The following is a 20,729-nucleotide window of genomic DNA, read 5'->3' on the forward strand; positions in this document are numbered from 1 at the left end:
TAGACTTGACTTGTACTCCAATGTATTTGAGACATCACGTGCCCGCAACATGTGACAAATAAACAATGAAGTTGCTATTGTTCCGGCAGCCAGAAACATTTGTCAGTGCTATTGTTCCGGCAGTCCATTAGATTTCTCACTATCAAACACACTAGTTGTATGCTATGCTCCGAGTATTCGACTTTAAGGCACACGTCTAGTAGGTTGCCCCGAGCATTCAACTTTAGGGGATGCGAAAAGTAGTTCTAGTGTTAGGTTAGGGTCAGGTTCACTTTTAGTTTCTTCTTCACCTTCAATATCTATTATACAGAATTTACTCCACTCGGAGACATATAAGGTAGAAACTAAGGGATTTGGGTATCTGGGAGCCACATAGCACAATGGGTAGGACTCTGTGCTCAAGCACTGGAGGTCCCGTGTTCGATTCCCGCTCAAGGCATTCTGTTTTTCTCGTTTGAGGACCTTTTTGTCTAAGTTTAATTTTTATTCACGTGACCGCCAGAACAATAGCAACAGCCAATAAACAAACCTTTCATCAGATAAATGTACATCGACTATTCACGGTTTGTGCTCACCTGACACATGTATAACACGACCACTCAAGTTTATCCCAGCTGCTGCCTTTTAATATGTCTGCCTCAACCACTCAACACTCTTTTACTATTTCCACCATGCATCACATGTGCTACTGATCTTGATGATTTGCAATAGTTCAGCATTAATGCAATGTGTACCTCAAGAGTAGTATAGAGGGGTGCTAGTGTGCAAGTAGCTACCGGAGAGCTCCAGGGGTGTAAGATCCGAAACCCCCCCTTCCCGGCTATGCCCTTGATCTCCCCTCCACCAACTACACTTAACTACACACGTAGCTTGCTACATTGCTTCTCTGAATACGGAGACTGATATATCTTGATCTGACTGCTCTATTAGAGTATATCAAATTATTCATGCCCGGGCCTGGCCCCGGTTCTGGCTATGCCCCTGCTATCAACACTCCAGCTGTGGTCATGGAATATTGAGAAGGTGATTTACTTGCAGTTCCCAAACAAAACGTCTGGCACATAAGACTGATACCAAAGGAGGTTAGATACATGTGCGTCACCTTTGTGCAATATGCAATTTCATTAGATTATTTACTGAGGGAGATGGTAAAAGCCATATTATTATACACATAATTATATTCATGAAGAGGATAATTTGTTTAAGGTTTTGATAAACCAACCTTCTCCATAAACAAGTTTAAAAAACATGTCACTCATCTTTTTCTCATTATCATACCTATGTGTTGGTAATGCAGTACACAAAAAGTGCATACACACAAAAACACACTTTTGCACTACAAAGTCATACTCACACGCACGCACGCACACACACACATGCACACACAGAGTAAAACAAAGCTTTTGGCAATAGTATAGCAGCCATGTACACACATTAAGCAAAGCTTTCAGCAATAGCACCAAGTTAATTTCAAAAATCCTGCTCGCAACCTTTGCTAGATATCATCTGTCAAATTCTTCTCTCTGGTTGTTAGGTGCTCTTCCAACTTTGAATATCTTGTAATTTATCTCCTTCCATCAAAGTTCTAGTACCGAGACTGTACACGTGAATTTTCTGTTGCTCATTTTAAACTCTGTCATAGTTACGACACTGAAATATGCGTGTTGGAGAGGACACAAGGCACCAACTGAATTCTTATTATAGCACACTCTAATTATTATAATGCATGCATACATCAGTACAACACCTAGTAACACACCCCCCCCCTACAAAAAGAAAGTCAGCTGTGGCTTTCTGCCTGAAATAAATATATGTACAAAAATCATAGGGATGAATCAATAATACAACAAAATTAATGCCAGTCATACAAGTTCAAAGAAATGGATCATCCAGTTCTCGACAAGGAATGTGCAATTATATTGTCTCGACTCCTTATATGGTGTATATATAAGCAGTACTGCTGTAAAAGAAGACTCTACTGCATAAGCTGTTGATTCTTATTCTTGACTTTATGTAGAAACATCAGCGGATTGTGGTCAGTGAAAATAACAATGGGTGCAGTGACCTATATCTTAAAATATTGCAGAGCCAATGCCAAAGCTAGCAGTTCTTTCTCAGTTGTACAATGCCTCCTCTGGGTGTTTGTAAACTTCTTGGAAAAGTAACACAATGGATGATCAATCCCTCTATCGTCTTCTTGAAGTAGAACTGCCCCTGCTCCAACATCACTAGCATCTACAGCTAGCTTGAATTTCTTACTGAAATTTGGTGCTGCTAGGATTGAACAGTGAGTAAAGGACACCTTTAATTTTCTTGAACGCAGTTTGGCACTCTTCAGATCATGCGAATTCTCTTTGTTGGTGCAGTAGGTTAGTCAGTGGTTCAACTATGACTGAGAAGTTCTTGCAAAAATGGTGATAATAGCCAGCCATCCCTAGAAATTGTATTAGCTTATTCTTTGGAATGGGAAACTATGATATGGCTTCAACCTTGGCATCTATTGGCTTCACTTCTCCTTGCCCTACGATGTGGCCTAAATAACTGACTTGTGCACAACCAAATTCACTCTTCGCAACATTAACAGTAAACTTTGCTTCCTTAAATTTATCAAAGAAGGTTCTCAGTTGTTTAACATGGTCACTCCAATTATCACTGTAAATAATTACTTTGTCAATATAGGCTTCACACTCCTCCACCTCAGCTGTCACTTGATTAATGAAGCGTTGAAATGTCACAGGTACATTTCTCATGCCAAATGGCATCACCTTATATTGGAATAGTCCATCAGGTGGTAAAAATGGTTATATCTTCTTTGCTCTTTCACTCAGTGGTACCTGCCAATAGCCTTTCAGCATATTGAATTTGCTGACTTACCAATTTGATCAATACAATCCTTGATGCAAGGAAAGGGGTATGAATCTGGCTTAGTCAGCGCATTGACTTTACGAAAGTTGGTACAGAATCTAAATGTCTTGTCAGTCTTCGGTACCAAAATGCATAGAGAACTCCAAGCACTGTGACTCCGTTCAATTAAATCGTTCTTCAGCATGTACTCTACCTCCTGTTTGAGTAGTCTTCATTTCTCAGGGTTTATTCTATAAAGGATGTTGTTTAACAGGGCCAACGTTTCCCATATCTATGTCGTGACACACTACATCTGTCTTTAAGGGGACATCTGGGAACAATGCAAGGTTACTCTGTATCAGGGTCTTCAGTTCAGCAGCCTGTTAATGACTGAGATGGCCCAACTTGAACTTCAGATTGGAAATAATTTGGGAGTTGTTCAATCCAATCCCACAGTCATCAAACAGATTATTCTCATCCTCCTTCAAACTTATGCTCTCATCAGTTGTTAATAAGGCAATTGGGGCTACTGACTTACCAGCAGAACTATTATCTTTTGTATGATATTGCTTAAGTATATTAATGTGACACAGCTGTCTCAGTTTCCTTCTACCAGGAGTGCTCACCACATCATTAACACAATGCTCAATTGTGTACATGCCATGATATCTAGCCTGCAAGGGATTACCAGCATTAGGTAGCAAAACTATTACCTTGTCACTGACATCAAATGCATGCTTTGTAGCCTTTCGATCATATGAAACTTTCATCCACATTTGTACTCTACTCAGGTTCTTCTTGGCCAACAACTTGCCTGCCTCCAATAAATGGGTTTTGAAAGTCATTACAAACTCTAAAAGATTCATGGGGTCATTATCTACAGCTAACCAACTCTCTTTCAGCATCTTCAGTGGTCCTCAAACTATATGTCCAAAGATTAGTTCAAATGGACTGAAGCCTAACGTCTCTTGAACAGACTATCTAGCTGCAAACATCAGGAGGTGAATGCCCTCATCCCAATCCTTGTGATTATCAAAACAGTAGTTCTCATCATGGTCTTTAGTGTTTGATGAAATTGTTTAATGGCACCTTGGGATTGGGGGTGGTAAGCCAAAGATCTGTGTTGAGTAACGTTCAGTTGGTGCATTATCTGTTGGAATACTGTTGACATAAGGTTAGACCCTTTTTTTCGGATTGAATGTGTTTAGGCAAACCCACAAGTGTGGAAACCGTATAAGAGCTTTGATTATAGTACAGGCTTTAATATTCCAAAAGGGAATAGCCTCAGGAATCTGGTGGTAACACACATAATAGTAAGCAAGTAATTGTTTCCTGATTTGGTCTTCAGTAATGGTCCAACACAATCGACCAGCACTCTACTAAATGGTTCCTCTACCATTGGAGTTGGTTTCAAAGGAGTTACAGGGGGTTTCTGGTTGGGTTTTCAACTACTTGACAGGTGCGGTAAGACCTGCAGAATTTTACCACATCCTTATGAAGACCTGACCTGTAAAAATAGACAAAACTTTCTGATATGTTTTGTTAATGCCCAAGTGCCCTGCCAAGGGCGACACATGTGCTAGACTTAAAATGTCTTCACAATAACAATTAGGTACAACAATTTGATGGCTCACCTGTCACTCTTCATCATCAGCAACTGTGGGTGGTCTCCACTTACGCATCAATACACCAGATCTCATATAAAAACAAACAGGTACCTTGGCAGCTTCAGATTCATGCAGTGCATCTTGCAACAGTGGGATTAGTTCGGGGTCTGACTGCTGATGCTCAATTAATTGGTTGGTAGGAACAGGGCACTTCATGGTCGCATCATTCTCGTGTTCGCATCATTCTCGTGGTCATCAGTAGAACAGTTATCATGTAGATCATTGTCATTAGATACGTCTACAATATGGCTTTTGGCTAGATCATCTGCCAACAATAAAGACTGTTTCTCAGCCTGTTTGTCCATTGCATGAGTGACCACGCAAGCAGGCAATAAGCTAGAAATTTCCCATAAAGTTTCATTAGTGCTATCAGACACAAGGAAGACCTCATAAACATGGATCAGCCATAACTTTGACACCAGCAAAATCATTCAGTAACCAGGAACAAGCTCACTCCTTCCACAGGCAATGTTGGTTGGACACCAATAATAATAGGATCAGACACAAGATCTGACTTTAAAAATACTCTGTGGAGAGGGACACAAGAAAAGCCTAGTTCAACTCTATGAATTAGAACAGATTGTCCAGTTGCAGATTGTTCAGAGGGTGCAAGAACTCCTTCAGCTAGTAACAATTGAGATGCTCCTGTATCACAAAGGATCTGTATCTACTTCTCCACACCATTCTTATCCATAGAGACAGACCTTGCAATATAAATGGTTTAAACATATCAGGAGTCTTAGCTGCAATCTTTCTGGAGGAGTGACTTCTTGTGGTCACCAAGGCACTGCCTTTCTTTTTATCCTTCTCTAAAGCCCAACATTCAGATAACAGGTGTCCTCGGCACTTACAATAAGCACAAACAGGGCCAGACTTCAATGCCATACCTCTGTGATTCCCTGACTGGTCTTGATCTTGTGGGTGAGTAGAAGTCTTATCCACAGTTGTCAGAGGAACAGCACTTAGGGGTGGTAACACTCTTGTTTTTAGGTGTAGAACTTTTACTCTGATGGTGAGTTTATAGCCATCCACTAAGGTTGCTGCCCTTCCACTTTCTGCTCTTCCAGGTAAGTCTAGACTTTGACAGGAACACAATCTTTAAACTCTTCTAAAAGGATTGAGCTTATCAAAACTATTTCCTACTTGTTGGGAAATACACCCTGACTTGGGTTTATTGGTAGTCAGGTTAGTGGTGGCAGACATGTCTGCCTTAATTGTTGTAAGGTCAGATGTTGTCTAATAGTTAAAGAGTGCCTCCTTCTGTTGAACAAATTCCATGTAGGTTTTCCCCTCTTTACATGAAACTGTTTTCGGTGAATCGTCAGTGAATTTAAAAGACACTCAGTAACAGTCTTCAAGCAGGGTGGCAAAAAAAGCAAGCTAGAAGACAATAAACAGCAAGGAGAACAACAGTATAGTACTAGCAGACACAACGTGCCTCTAACCAGCACCAGGAAACCAGTTCAGTCTTCTTAAATTGGTGTTGATGTGTGGCATATGCACACCCTTTGTATCCTCTTCAGTTAACTCTTCCTCTTCTTTCTCTTCTCCTGTACAAGCCCCAGTTTCTGTTACGATGCCAAAATGCACGTGTTGAAGAGGACACAAGGCAATGATCATATTCTTATTATAGCACACTCTAATTATTATTACACACAAGCACATCAATACAATACCTGGTAACACAATACAAGAGTTACAGGAAGGACTCATAAACAGATATGGTGTTATATTCTCCAAAGTTAACATTTGTACTGAACCATGAAAACTCTTTAGCCAGTACTTCTCAGAGCTCAATGAAACTACACAAGCGGGTACAAATATTGCTCTGAAATGCCCTCTAAATAAGCATTTGCCCTCAAACAATGCCCAAATTGTTAGAAATTTTGATCCACTTACACTTCCAAGGTCAAAATTCAAGGGTGGGAAAGGTTAATTAACACCATTAGGAATGTTGTGTCACTTCAACAAAACTATGCAATGGTAAGTAGTGTTGACTCCACAGCAAACAACAAAATAATGACATGCTATAACACACACAAATAAGAATTACCCCACCAATGTACTTCATATAGCCATAGCTTCAGTCTTAATGTGCGAAGAATATGTGTACTGCATGCCTGCTCGAGTGTCAGTCACTTAAAGGAGCCACCATTTTTTATGTCACCAGTGAAACAGTGAAACGCAAATTGATTTATGAAAATAATAATTTTATAGTGCATTGCCATTCCCTATTATAAGTCTAGTATCTACAGGTATAGTACCCATGGAATACATTAGAAAACCCGCAACTAGAGTTTGTCAAGCCTCAATATTAGTTTCGCTACAAAAGGCCTCTTACAACGGTATATTGTACCTGTCTAGGCAGTGGTGGATCTAGGATTTTTCTGAATGTTGGTATAGCTGAATAAGGCATCTGATGACATTTCTCAGGGAAATTTTTGAAACTTTAGAAGGTTCTGAGATCGGATTTTAGGCTATTTTTAGTTACAAATTGCAATAAATCCAATGCTTTAAATAAATACTATAGCTAACTATAGGGCAAAGATGGTGACTACAAGTTGTAACTTTGATTGCACTATTAGAGTAGTTACTTGACTGCTCTATTAGAGTATCTCGATCGTTTTTAATGCAGTGAGAGATGAAAAGTGAAGTGTTGCTGGAGTGGTATCAGTATAGTTGTTTGCTATGACAAATTGTCAGTGCAACAGTGTTTATATATTTAGACTGCCACTGAGCTAAATTTAAAAGAGGGGGTTTCTGTCGAAACCCCAGAAACTCCTCTGATCCTCCACTGCTAGGTTATCTCTGTGCCAAAACTTCTTGTTTAGCGGCTTTATAAATTACTGTAGAATGCTCCACTCTTTATATGCCCATCATACAGAAGTTGCGGAATGTTTACAACAAAACCGTAAAGCTTCAACCAATCCTGAATGTATCCTTGAGAACTGTGTGTAATTTGCAAGAGTTACACCTGCAATTACCGAATTACAAAATAATTCATGAAGTACGAAATGTACTAAATTATAGCATTTACAAATCTAATTATCTAGCTGAAGTAATAATAGCAATAGTATGAATATAATATACATGGTTGATTGATTAGTTCCTTATTTAGTTAGAATGGGGTAGTATTAACTGCATGGGTGCCTGGTTTTTAAAGTAGCATAACATCAACTTGTTTATGGAGATAGTGAAGAGTTGCTGTGCTGTAAACTGCCACAATGTTTTCAAGAAGGGATGCATCAGTTTCTACAAATTACCATTTGACCTGAATAGAAGAGCATGGTGAATTGCTGCTATCAATGAGAAAACTGGATTCCCTCTGAACATACTTGGATTTGTACATAGTAGGTACTTTGCATCAGGAAAAGAGTTATAATCCCCTGTCACCAGACTACGTTTCTACTATATTTAAACACAGGAAGAGCCCTGGTACAAGCATCAGGCTGAGAAATTCGAATGAAGGCAAGCATTGAAAAGACGGAGAGTTCAAGAAACTAACAGTGAAGAACAAGTTGGTGATGAAGACGTGGATGAGGCATGTAGTTCTAATAATATTGAGCATGTACTCTCAGAGGAAGTCTTGATTGATAGGGCAAGGGGAGATATGAAAAGTGACATCCTTTACCAAATATATTATATCACGTATGTTATGTAAAATAAAATCCTATTTATAGCTTCATTAGTAAGCTGCACTGCCTCATGAACATTGTGACTGCTTTATTAGAGTAATTGACTGCTCTATTAGAGTATCTCGATCTTGTATGCAATTTCTTGAAGGGGAGGGGGGGTGGATCCGCCATTGCATCTAGAAATTGCTACAGTGTTCCTTAGTGAAGAAAATAATGTTCAATTTATGATGTGTTCCCAATTGTACATGGGCTGATTGTGAAGCTGGAAGTCAATAGTGATGATTCCTCCTGCATTAAGGAGTTCAAAACAAAGGTTTTTATTGCCTTACGATGAAGATGGGGGCTTGACTATTTAATCACTACTGAAATACTAGTGCTAGCAAGTGCTATTGATCCAAGATTCCATAACTTGAAGGTTTTGGATGACAAGCAGAAGGATGATGTAAGGCTAGAGATTACAAGGCTGATGAAAGAATTGATGGAGTCAGCAGACTCAGTACATGTTGCACCACTTCAGTCACCATGCAAGAAGAAGACTGAAACTGCACTTGACATCCTTCTTGGTGAAGAAGGAGATGATGATCCTTATGATGATTGTGAAGATGAATTCAGGCAGTATTTTGCTGAGAAAGTGGTTCCCAGAAATACAAATCCCTTGCAATGGTGGAAGATGAATGAGCTTAGATTCAAACACTTGTCTAGAGTGGCCAGGTCTATTTTATGCATGCCTGCTAAATTAACAGCAAGTGAAAGGCTGTTTTCAACAGCTGGGCTTACAGTGACCAATCTACGAAGCTGTCTCAAACCTTGAAAATGTAGATGCATTTGTTTTTCTAATAAAAACTTCCAACTGTTGGCTGATGTAATACCGAACTCTTGACTCACTTATTTACAGTTAAATTGCCTTACGTTTTTTACATTTTTAAGATTTGGACTTTCTGTAGTCTTGATTGTAACTTGAAGTAACCATATAAGAGGTGTCTACTTGTACATATTTTTTAATCATTTTATCACTTATTATCAAAAGATTTACAATAACTATCACAATAAATTATAGTACTGTATATTACAAAAAATATTACATATGTAATGGGTGTTTGGAGCATTTGATAGAATTTTAACATTCAAACATTTGTTAAGGATTTTGAGAGAATGTTTGAATGTTTAAAATTAGCATTTTTCCTGCCCTATTATAGATACTTCAAATACAAGTATTTGTACTGAAATTATCTGCCGATTCCAATACCGATACTAAACACGGAAGCCTAGACAAGTTTATTATAGAAATTTTACTGTTGTGATACATAACTGGCTATTAAAATATCACAGTAATTGTGCAGTTTGATTGATCTCAGTTCAATCAAGTTTCAAAATATTCATTGTATAAACTGTGAAACATAATAAACATCATTGTGGATTACTAATTGCTTAATTTGAGATAGTTTTCTTGTAAGCTTATTGATTAGGTAATTAATTACGAGGGTGTGCATAATTCTACAATGTTTGTTACAGCCTTGCAACCAAACCTTTCAGGGCCAAGTAGTCATACACTTATTTTTGAGGAACAACTGCACTGTCATTTAATTACAACAGATTCACGTGCTCTATTAGATTAGAATACACACAGCAATTGTAGCAATACTTGGAAAGAGTAGCAAAGGCTTTGTTTTCATTACCTTTTTAGTCCAATAAAGTTATTTGCTACTGGAAACTTAGCTAGAGATGGTTTAGTAAAAGTGGTGAGTGTATACTGGTGGTATCTGTACTTTGTATTACCAATACCAATCCGATACCAATACCACTGGTATCAGCATCCCAGTATCGGTATTAGTTCATTTTTAGTTTTTAACTCCTACATGAACGAGATGCATGAAAAATGAGAAAATTAAGTAGTGGGAAGTAACCTCCTGACCATTCCTATAATATATGTTGGTCTAAGTGACCCATCAAAAATGCAACTTTGTGATACAAATAACCTAAGCTGCTAGATTTCCATGAAGTGAGTGGTAGCTGTTCGAATATCAGACTACCTGATAATTGATATATAGTTCACTCTAATCACATAGTATCGTGCCCATGCAGACCACTTATACATACCTTTTTGTATTTGGGTGGGGAGAAGGCTGCCCAAATACAAGGCAGCCTGGGCACTAAACTACTAGTCACACATGTGTATGTTGTTGCAGGAGATGACAAACCTGAGCTACGTGACATTCATAAAGCAGCTTTTGTGCTTCACTGTGCAACAAAGTGGAGAGAGTTGGGGGAAGTTCTAGGAATAGCATCGCACAAACTTGATGTAATAAGTTTTGACTATCGCTACAGTTGTGAGGAGAGCTTTAAAGTGATGATGCGAGGATGGTTGAAACAGGATCCCCTAGCAACATGGGGTAGGCTGGTTGATGCTGTGAAGACTGTCAATTCTGTGAAGGCTGTCAATTCTGTGAAGGCTGTCAATCCTGAAGGTATAATGTTATACATTTGACAATGAATTAATGTGCTGAGGGGAGATGGGGCATGCAGACCTTCATAATCAAAATTGTTATCTTTAAAGTACTGTTACACTTCATATAATATTGTGACTAAACATACTAAAATTAATACCACATCAAGGATTAATTGTCCACTAGTATGCCTACAGGTGTAGGCAAACTCCCTTGTCGGAGTTGGGGTAGTTACTTCAGAAAAGCAGCTAGTTTCTAGTTACTTTTATCCCATGTAACGTAGTTACAGTTACTTTTAAAAGGTAGCTGAGTATCTAGTTACTAGTTACGTATTTTAATAAATAAGTTATGCTTGTTTATTAACTTTTGTATAATCATTACTTTGCCCAAGGCAAGGGAAAAAGACACCTATATAATAATTATATGGAAACGTTCTGAAAATAGTGATTCTGTAGACATTTCAGCTCAGTTTCAACTGTTACGTGTGTATACTCAAGCTGAGTCATGAAGAATAGTACACAGAAAGTGTTTACTTACAGATTTTTACAATTGACTTCGTCCTGTTTACAGTAGAGTTCATTGCTATTGCAGTGGAATTTGTCCCATTTGCAATTAAATTTGTTGGTTTTGCAATTGAATTTATCACTTTTGCATTAGAATTTGTCGTGTTTGCACAATAATTCATCATAATTACATTGACTGCCATAAACCAGCTGCTCATCACAAGGTAGATCATTTTCACCATGGAGAATGCCACTTGAGACACTACAAGGTAACTGGAGCTGGTTATATGCAAAGCCATTCAAGTTAATTAGCTTGTTTGCAAAGTAACCACACCCATTGCCAATGGTGAAGCACAATTGCGAATGCTATTAAAGAAGGTGTAGCAGAAGAATTATTGCCTTATAAAGAGTTGTGTATGATAGTTGTACCTCAACAAGATCACGAAGCAGCTGCTACATCTTGTTTTTGTGTTTACTGCAGCTGCCAATCTTGTCACAGGCGACAAAGTAAATTGCAAAATCAATGAATTGCAAAACAGATGAATTCAATTGCAAATGGGATGAATTCAATTGCAAAATTGATGCACTCTACTGCAGTGACTGAGAGTGCGCCCCAACTACGCATCAATTATTGACTCAAAGTGGTCATTATGCTTCGCTGCAGTGTTACAAATGAAGAACAGCGGCAGAAATGCCTCTGCAAATCTATCCAGTCATGATGGAAATACGGACAATTCTCATTTAAAAACATAGGGAAGCCATCCTGCTACCGCAAATCAGCACCTTGGGCTGTCAGCAAAAAGAAATGAGACACAAAGGAGGAAGTCCATGATGTATGCACTGCATGTACTGCACTATTCCTAAGGGCACCTGTCACTGCTTGAAGTTTCTTAGTTTACTAGAGTGGTATACCCCCAGTATATGGAACAGTTAATTGTTTGGAATTTTAGTAGCTTTTCAGTAAACCTGCATTCACTGATGTTTACTGAGAGTTTAAAACTTAGTAAAACAATTATGTTCCATATACTTAAAGTTACTGACATTTTACTATCAGTATAACTGGGTACAACTACAGTAAAGCAGCTTAACAAATTAGTAAACTAAGAATCTTCAAGCAGTGTGTTGGGCTGAAGCAACATCTAGCAGTTAAAAAACCAAGTCCATAGCATTAGCCATTACTGAGTTATGCTTGTCTGAAGTCATCAATTAGTCATTCAATAGAAAATGTGACTGTCTCAGCAAAAATCCAACTTGTTCGCACAACTTCCAATTTTTTTGTATTTTTGCAGCATTATCTGCAGTGTTCAAGGAATGGGTCACCAAAGTTTCAGCCTTCTGTGGTGAGTACGTTTGGAATTCTAGCGTTAGACAATAGGAAGAGCAAGATAATCAGTTTATGCAGTGACTATACTGAAAATAAACTGCAGGCACTTACATTCACAGCCATAACTTCCATTTGCATTAGTCTACAATGTAGTAATTTGGCTTAAAATGTTCACCATGGATCAGCAAATCAGTCAAGGTATAGTGTTAGCCCTGTAGTCACTTACGCATATGGACGGTGGTTTAGTTGAAGAGATGACAACAATGTTGTTTACATTTACTGCATCATAAACAAATACATGTGACATGCATATTGTTGGGGGTTGCAGAGTGATTTTCTAGCTCCCCATGAGCAACCAAATAAGATGGTGTATAGGTATAATCGATTTGAGTCTTCCTCTCTGAGTAATGGCTTGAGAAAAACTTTCATATTTTTTCTATATAGCATACGTAATTTTTGAAAATTTTATTTTTCTCAATTTTTTTGAGTTTATGAATTTCATAAATTAATACAACCAAGTACTAAAGATTGCATGACATAATAGAAGCTTTATTGCAAGCTCCCAGAACAGGCCAGATCAGTGGCTTCATTGGTGATGGGAGCACAATACATGGAATGTGATCCATGCAGATACATTATGGCTGATATGAGCAGAGAGAAACATAACTTGCATCTCAATCAATACAGTACCCGACTATATGATGCACTTCTGTTTTCAGAAATCATAGTTGCAATACATTTGAAAAAAATATTGGCATTACTGCCCATACCTCCAAATGATGAGAAAACTAGTGGAGTCTTTTGACCTCTCGAACCCTCTCATCATACTTTCTCTTTTTCACAAGTTCTGCATGGCAATAGCACTTAGTGGCTGAAGGGATGAAATAGGAGGGGGAAAATGGATTAAATACATTAATGTCAAAGAAAGCCACCTCCTGTCATGACTCTCAACTTTAACACCAAGCCAAGCACCATCCTCAACATTACTGAGTGATAAGAGAAAAGCTCACCAGTAAGTGGTTACAATGTTGGTTCAACTCTAACATTTTGACTAGTCTCAGATAAAAGGGCTGCCGAAGTTCATTATGCCTGACAGAAGGGAATCCTCCACAAGGACACTCAAGCAATGGCCAACAGTAAAAGTCTTGCCACAGACACAGCTAGAAAGTAGCAATATTGGTTTCCACCCATAATGAAGACACAAGGCATCCCGAAAAGCACCCTTGTGTATAACAAAACTGCAATCAGACAATGGAAGAGTCATGAGCCAATGGGAGGAGACCTTCTCCGTAGATAGTGTAACACCTCTTTGTAACCTAGGACACAATTGGGGCAGCAAGGTATTAAAGCAGGTAAGCAGCTCATGGTTATGGGCATCAATGGTGAGTTTCTTAGCGGCAAGCTAAGAAGCAGATACAGTAGCAGAATAGTTGATAGACTGTTGTATAATAAGCTCAACCAGTGGTGCAGCTATACAGACAGATGAGGAGAATTAATAAGCTGAGTAATTTAAAGGGTCAATAACACCCAAACCACCCAACTAGTAGGTAGGGAGAGTAGACATCTGTCAGTCGCATTAAAATTTAGTTTGTTGCCCCAGCAGCAAACAAAAGTTAACAGGTTAGCTTCCATTGGTTGCATTATGAACATGTAACACCAAGTGTGATTATCTGTTACCTGTGCACATCATAATTAATTCCACAATCCTAATAATAAAAGATCAGGTTTGCTCATCATTTTTTTTTATTACTGTCACATTATGATTGTTTGGTGCTTTACCAGGATCACTGAACCTCGAATATTCCTTAGGCAGTAGAGGACCTAAACTTGTGAAGTTAACGATATCAAACTTTGAGTGGTGAACCCTGTGCACATTGACATGAGACTAATCCACAGACCTGCCGGATAGCTACAATTTGAATTCAACTAAGTTACATTATACTGTATCTCTGTTACTATGTTAAATGGCATTAAGACACGTGAAACACTACTATGATTGTAGTGCTGATGAAGCATAACAGCAAAGAATCCATGTGACCTATGCTCATGTGTGTAGGCCATCTCCCAAAGAAAGCGTGGACTATCAAATTTGTTAGGTTCCAGCTCATTCATTAGGTAGCTTGCAGCTGCTTATCTACGCAATGCTACTTGATAACAGCATTTCACCTTCAAACCTGAGTTCCTAAAATAATTAAACCCATCATGGTTAAGGTGCCTCTAGGCTGCCCTTATTGTAACCCAGAAGCCATACCAATGACCACTCCTCAAGCTTCTACTACATCTCCTACACAGCAACACACAACTCAATTTCAGGTACGTAGCCTACCACAATGATGCATTATTTTGCATTGTTACATCAAGAACATCAGGTTCGACACAAAAGTAATCTGTTATGAGCCTTGTCCCTGGATTATGGGCTATGGCTGAACATACATGCAGCCACGCCAATTTTGACACTGCATGTGTAGCAACTAGCAGGTATGCACAACACTGTACCTGTTGCTTTTAGGGAGCCACTCCCATTAATCAACGATTATAATATCAGTCACAGTCTGATAGTCTTATAGTCTTATAGCTGTCCAACGTATTTCATGAACAACACCCACTTGTGAGACTGTTTGTATATAGGCAGATGTGCATGGAACCAGGCTAGCCCCAGTCATTACAAAGCTTGTAGGTATGTTTGTAGCTATGCTTTGCTCTAGACACTGACCTGGTTTCAATGCTGCCTGAAGTTGTTGGCTGCCTACTAAAGATTTGTAGTTAAATACACAGTGGTGTAACGAAGTGTGTAATGTAATGCCAATGTGATGATAGGCTTGGTTGGACACCAGTTTAATTGCATATGGTAAGGCAGGGCAATTTTGCAGCAAAATCGTGCTTCCCTGCTACAATTAAACTGTGTTTCCAAAAAAGAAACAGAAACCGCCACAACCGGGACTTATCACTTTAGTGCAAATTAATCCAACAAAACTGTTAAAAAGTTATTCTAATATGCCGTATGTTATATTACCCAGATTTTCCATTGTTTTATTCACAACTATCATCAGTCTACCATTAGATGATTAACAATATATTCCGCTTACGAAGAACCCAGTGAAATTTTATATGATGGTGAGCGGTTCACCAGTGTTGTTTTACCCAGTTCCACCTGTAATAATATTTATATTGCACATTTCTACATTCTTCACTATTGTGCATTAATAGTAGGACTGGGACAAAGCTTTGAATGCTTTGTGGGTTTGAAGGTTAAGTAAACTTCAAATTATAAAAGTATCCTTCGGAGCTTCGTAATGCACTCATAGTCTACGAAAGAATTACAAATAAGCGTGGTTATCTTTATTGCAGCTGCTTGCTTCTCTTGCATGATAAATGTTCATCTCTTTGCGATCGATCTTTGTGTGCCATTCCCACTTTTAAACCATCACAGTTCAGCTTGCTACCATAGTTGCAGCCTTAAAACACTTTATAAAGTGATGAAAAGTGTGCTTTTAGCCATTTCTCAGTGTTTACCTGTGCATGATTGCAGTGTAGTGGACACGCCCATTTGCAATCGATCGATCACGTCATTCAGTGCTGCTGCTATCCAAATGCTTACAAACTTTTTAAATAGGTTTAGAAAGATAAAACCTAAGAAGGATGTGCATAAATACACAAAAACCTACAACTTGAAAGCTAACACCGAAGCTTCGAATGTTCAAACATTTTATTAGCAAATATTTGAAGGTAAATTTCTATACTCGTCCCAGCCCTAATAATAGCTAGCAATAAATATGCATATCTACAGTCAACATTGTTTCCCTACCCATTGAATCACATACTATAGTGCATGTATAATTGTTACTATCGTGCTGCCAATTTATCATGATCGTAGTTGGCTTGTTACCTAAAGTATACACACATGTTCACTGTACAGGCATTCCATTACAACATCTATTCTATAATTTCTCATTGTGCAACAATCACACTACAACTGCCTCCCAATGGATTGCACATTTAGAAGCACTTACTGCATTCAAGGAGTGACATCCACATGCATATTATTGTTCACATCAACACTGCAGATGGCAAAGTGATTATTGCATCACTACACAGATTGTTGAGATGCAGAGGTGAGCATTTGTTAATCACAATTATGCAGATTTAGGGTCATTGTGGCTGTTAAAGTCAGTTGTGGCATATCACCCTGTGCTTGCTGTGCATACATTTCCATGCCATACGTATTTCATTGCCTTTTAGTGTACTGCCATTCTACTATCTATTACATCACTGTTTGGTGTTTAATATAGCTGCTGCCTCAATGTATCTATTCAAGCTTTTCTGCCTTTACTTTGTGTTTTTTCTCCTTGCAACCAAGGTGGGATGCAAAAGTTACTGACCATGCCATCATGTTATGCATCAAAGCTATGTGTGTGTGTTATCATTGAGGTTTTTACTCATCTGTTGTGGTGTGTCGGTACACATTGTCATGGCTGTTCATAGTTTGTGGTGTCTGTGTTACAAAACATGACTGTTGTGAATGTACATGCTTGTTGTGTATTAATGTATAATATTAATTGTGTATGAATGTTGCGTTTGCTATGGCCATTGTTATTGCTGTCCACAATTTGTGATTTTGGTATTACAGAGCATGTCTGTTGTTAATGTTGTTGTGTGTACAACTTCTCAGTTGGAAATAACACATTGGAGTTGTTGCTATCAATGCTGACAAGGTCATCTGGATCAAAATGTGGTTCCAGCTGCTGGATATGAGAAAGCTGGCTTCCATTCCAAAGCTCAGGTATAGAATACACAGATAGGGTTGGGCGATATTGAAATTCCCTCCCACAGTTATTGTGGAGCTTATTATTACGATTATTGCAAATATCATGGTATTGAAATGAATTATAGCAAGTACACTCAAATAATTAGTGGGTTGCTTCTTGTAGTGCATGGGTTAGGCTTGTTTGCTAGTACAAGGAGGCTGAAATAGTGATTGACAAGTACAATATGGCATTGTTAACACATGTAAGTGTGTAGTTGCAGCTGTAACGGTATGGTTTATATACAGTATGGTTTATATATGGTATGGCGGTTTTCCAGTAATTCCAGCTGTAATGTCGCCTTGTTACCGTCATACCGGTATGTCGCCCAACTCTATACACAGACAGTGAAGAGGGGAACATGCTGCTATAAGTGTACTACTTGCTTTTTACATATTGACTATACACACAATGGCAGGCATTAGAATGCATTGTTTGAATGGTTATACAGTGTGCATTATAAAAAGCTTGAGTATGGTGCACAAGAGACTTTGGCATGGTGTGCTCTAGAAGCTTGAACTAGGGATGTGTTATATGAAAGCTTGGGTCAGGAGCACATTGTATAAAAGCTTGGACATGGTGTGCTTTATATCAAATAATGCAGGTGTGATATTCAATGCAGCAACACGATACACAGTATACTATAGCTAACCAAAATCCTTGTTCTGGGCATATTCATTGTCGGTGCTGTCCTGGGACTCCAGAGTGCTGGTGCCTCGATGCGTTGCTTGGCTTGGTTGATTACTTGACGTCTGATGGCTTTATCATCTCATAGTTGTGGTTGCATCCTTGGACTGTAGCATGGCTTTTACATCATCAAGACTATGTCTGGGATGTCAGCTGCTGTTAAGGGATGAGTCTCAGTCTTTCATCATTTCTCAAGCGGAGCTCCACTGCTGGCAGTCTGTCTTCTCTTCTTGCCTGCCGATCCAGTAGGATCCTTAGCAGTACTAGTGGCCTCTCTTGTCTTCCTGCCTGCCACTGCAGTATACTGATCCTTGGACACTTCGCCTCACAATCCGGTTTTTGCTGGGGCTCTGTGAGGTGGAGTTGTCTTCTTGGGAATCCCGGCCTTTACCATTGCACTCTTTTCAGCCGCCCTCCATGATTGCAGTGTGGTTTTCTTGCCTTTTGACTTCAGAGGAATAACACTTGATAGTCACTCGTCAAGCAACTGCAACTGCACTTGCGCTAGTGTTCTTATTTAATGTGCTGGAGGTATTTAAACTACATTTATTACTTGGCTTTATGCGCAAGTTATTTTATGCCTTTCATACATTCTCATTGGGTATTATTAATAGTGAATGGCTTACATACTATTTTACGTTACAAACAATGATGTTGTCTCACTATATAGTATTGTTGACATGTTGTTTCATATATGCACTGTATAATATACTAGTTGCAGATACTTACTGTGTAATGCTAGTTACCGTATTAATTGATGTATTGTAACTGTGCTTGCATCATATACATTTATGTACTTAAGTTGCTGTGCACATTTTCTCAATTTTCATGAAACTGTTTACAGATACTTTGGGTGCAAATTGCTGAATAAATTGATTCAGATCAGAGGAAGTCAAGTGGTTGGGTTATGGTACTATTTTTGGGCTAAGAAACAGCAACTTGGACATACTGTAGAATAACTACTCTATTGCAACGCAATAAATTTGAAGTCAACATGCCTAGGTATAAATGCAGAATTTGAACCTACAGTACCACACTAAACCCAACATGTTTTAGGAAACAAACTAACCTGTAGCCTGTCTGTGGTTTATCATAGCTCAATAAACTGAAAGTGATATGCTTGGTGTTGGCTTAGAATACAAACCAATCATATAGAATGTACAAAATCAATGATGTCATATTAATTGATTGCATAATGTGTAAACTAGTTTGGCAGGTTTAGGATCATGAGACCTGCTTGACATGTTGTATTGGCAGAGAAAAGTTAGTGAGCTAGGCTACATTCTCAAGGTTAATCTTCTGAGGACGCCATCCTTGAACTTAAGGGGTTCGGGATTGCATTTATGGCAGGTGTTAGTCTCGTCTCTCCTCGAAATTTGGCATTGGAGAGGTGTCTGCAGCCATTGTTGCTGCTTGTGAGCCATTACAACGACTGCATGCTTCATGTTCTGTTGCAGTTTTATAACTATTAAAATAGTTGTCACTAAAATAACTTGTAGTAAATAAAGCAATGATTGTGCAATCACAAAGGAACTGGAGTATGGTTTGAGTATTGCCAAACATTTTCTTGCAAGGTGCTAGTATAATAGTGTAACACGTGCTTGATGGAACAAACAATTAGGCCAAGAAAAGTTCATTTATAATTTATCATAACCCACCCACATTACTCAATCTTCACCTCTAAATTCATTACTGCTTATGTGCACTAGTATTTTGATGTTGAGACAAACTGGACATTATTTTCAGCTAAGGAAAATGTTCTTCCTGTTTCAGAAAAGTGAGAATAAGTTTTAAGAAGACTTTCGATAATCCTTGTAGTGACAGAAAGCCTGCTGTTGTGGTGATCTTTAATTCAATAATCAATAATTAACATGCTAACTTGAGCATGTACAAGCATATCACGACACATTACTGTATGCTTTCCTACACAAACTGCCCTTCCACCGCACCAAGCTCTATAACATTACGGCATGCAACCACAACATATTACAACAACACATCACTTTACAGACCAGTTATACAGACATACATACATGCAACAACACATGCAACAACATATCAACCAATACTATACAGTGAGACAATATCATTGCTTGTAGTGCAAAATCGCATATATGTCATTAACTATCAATAATACCAAATGAGAATGTAACAAAGGCATAGAGTAACTTGTGTGTACAAGCCAAGTAATAACGAACAATGAAGGGTAACTATGAGATGAGTAATGTGTGTTATTGTTGTTATACAGTTACATAATACTCAGTCACAATGAAACGATGAGTGTTCATACATAACAGTTGTTAATCATGCCAGAACAACAGCCACAACGAGCACTACATTCACTGTGCAAGCAATTGGTAACAGTAATATCTATCACACTAAATATTGGTCGCAAACAGATGAAACATTCATATGCAACAGACTAGCAAAACATCGATCATACCAAGCGTGATATTCATACACAACAAATGCTACATTAGTACACTGTAGCCACAAAACATTCTCGACAGACATCTTCTGTAATACCAAGCCCACAATTGTGAACACACAGCAACAACACAGGTCGTAGCAAGCACAACAGGTGTACACAACAAGTGTCAGGTGGAACAAACTCAACATTCATATGCCACAGACATACATATGTAGCAAACATTGATCACAATGAACACTGATTGCAGCAAACATTGATCGCAACAAATGCAACATTCATACAAAACAGACATTCATACACAACAATCACTGATCACAACAAATATCGGTAGCAACAAATATTGGTCGCTACAAACTGAACATTCATACACAACAGACATTCAAAGCAGAAAA

This window comes from Dysidea avara, chromosome 8, assembly GCF_963678975.1.
Source record: "Dysidea avara chromosome 8, odDysAvar1.4, whole genome shotgun sequence".
NCBI classification, from domain to species: Eukaryota; Metazoa; Porifera; class Demospongiae; order Dictyoceratida; family Dysideidae; genus Dysidea; species Dysidea avara.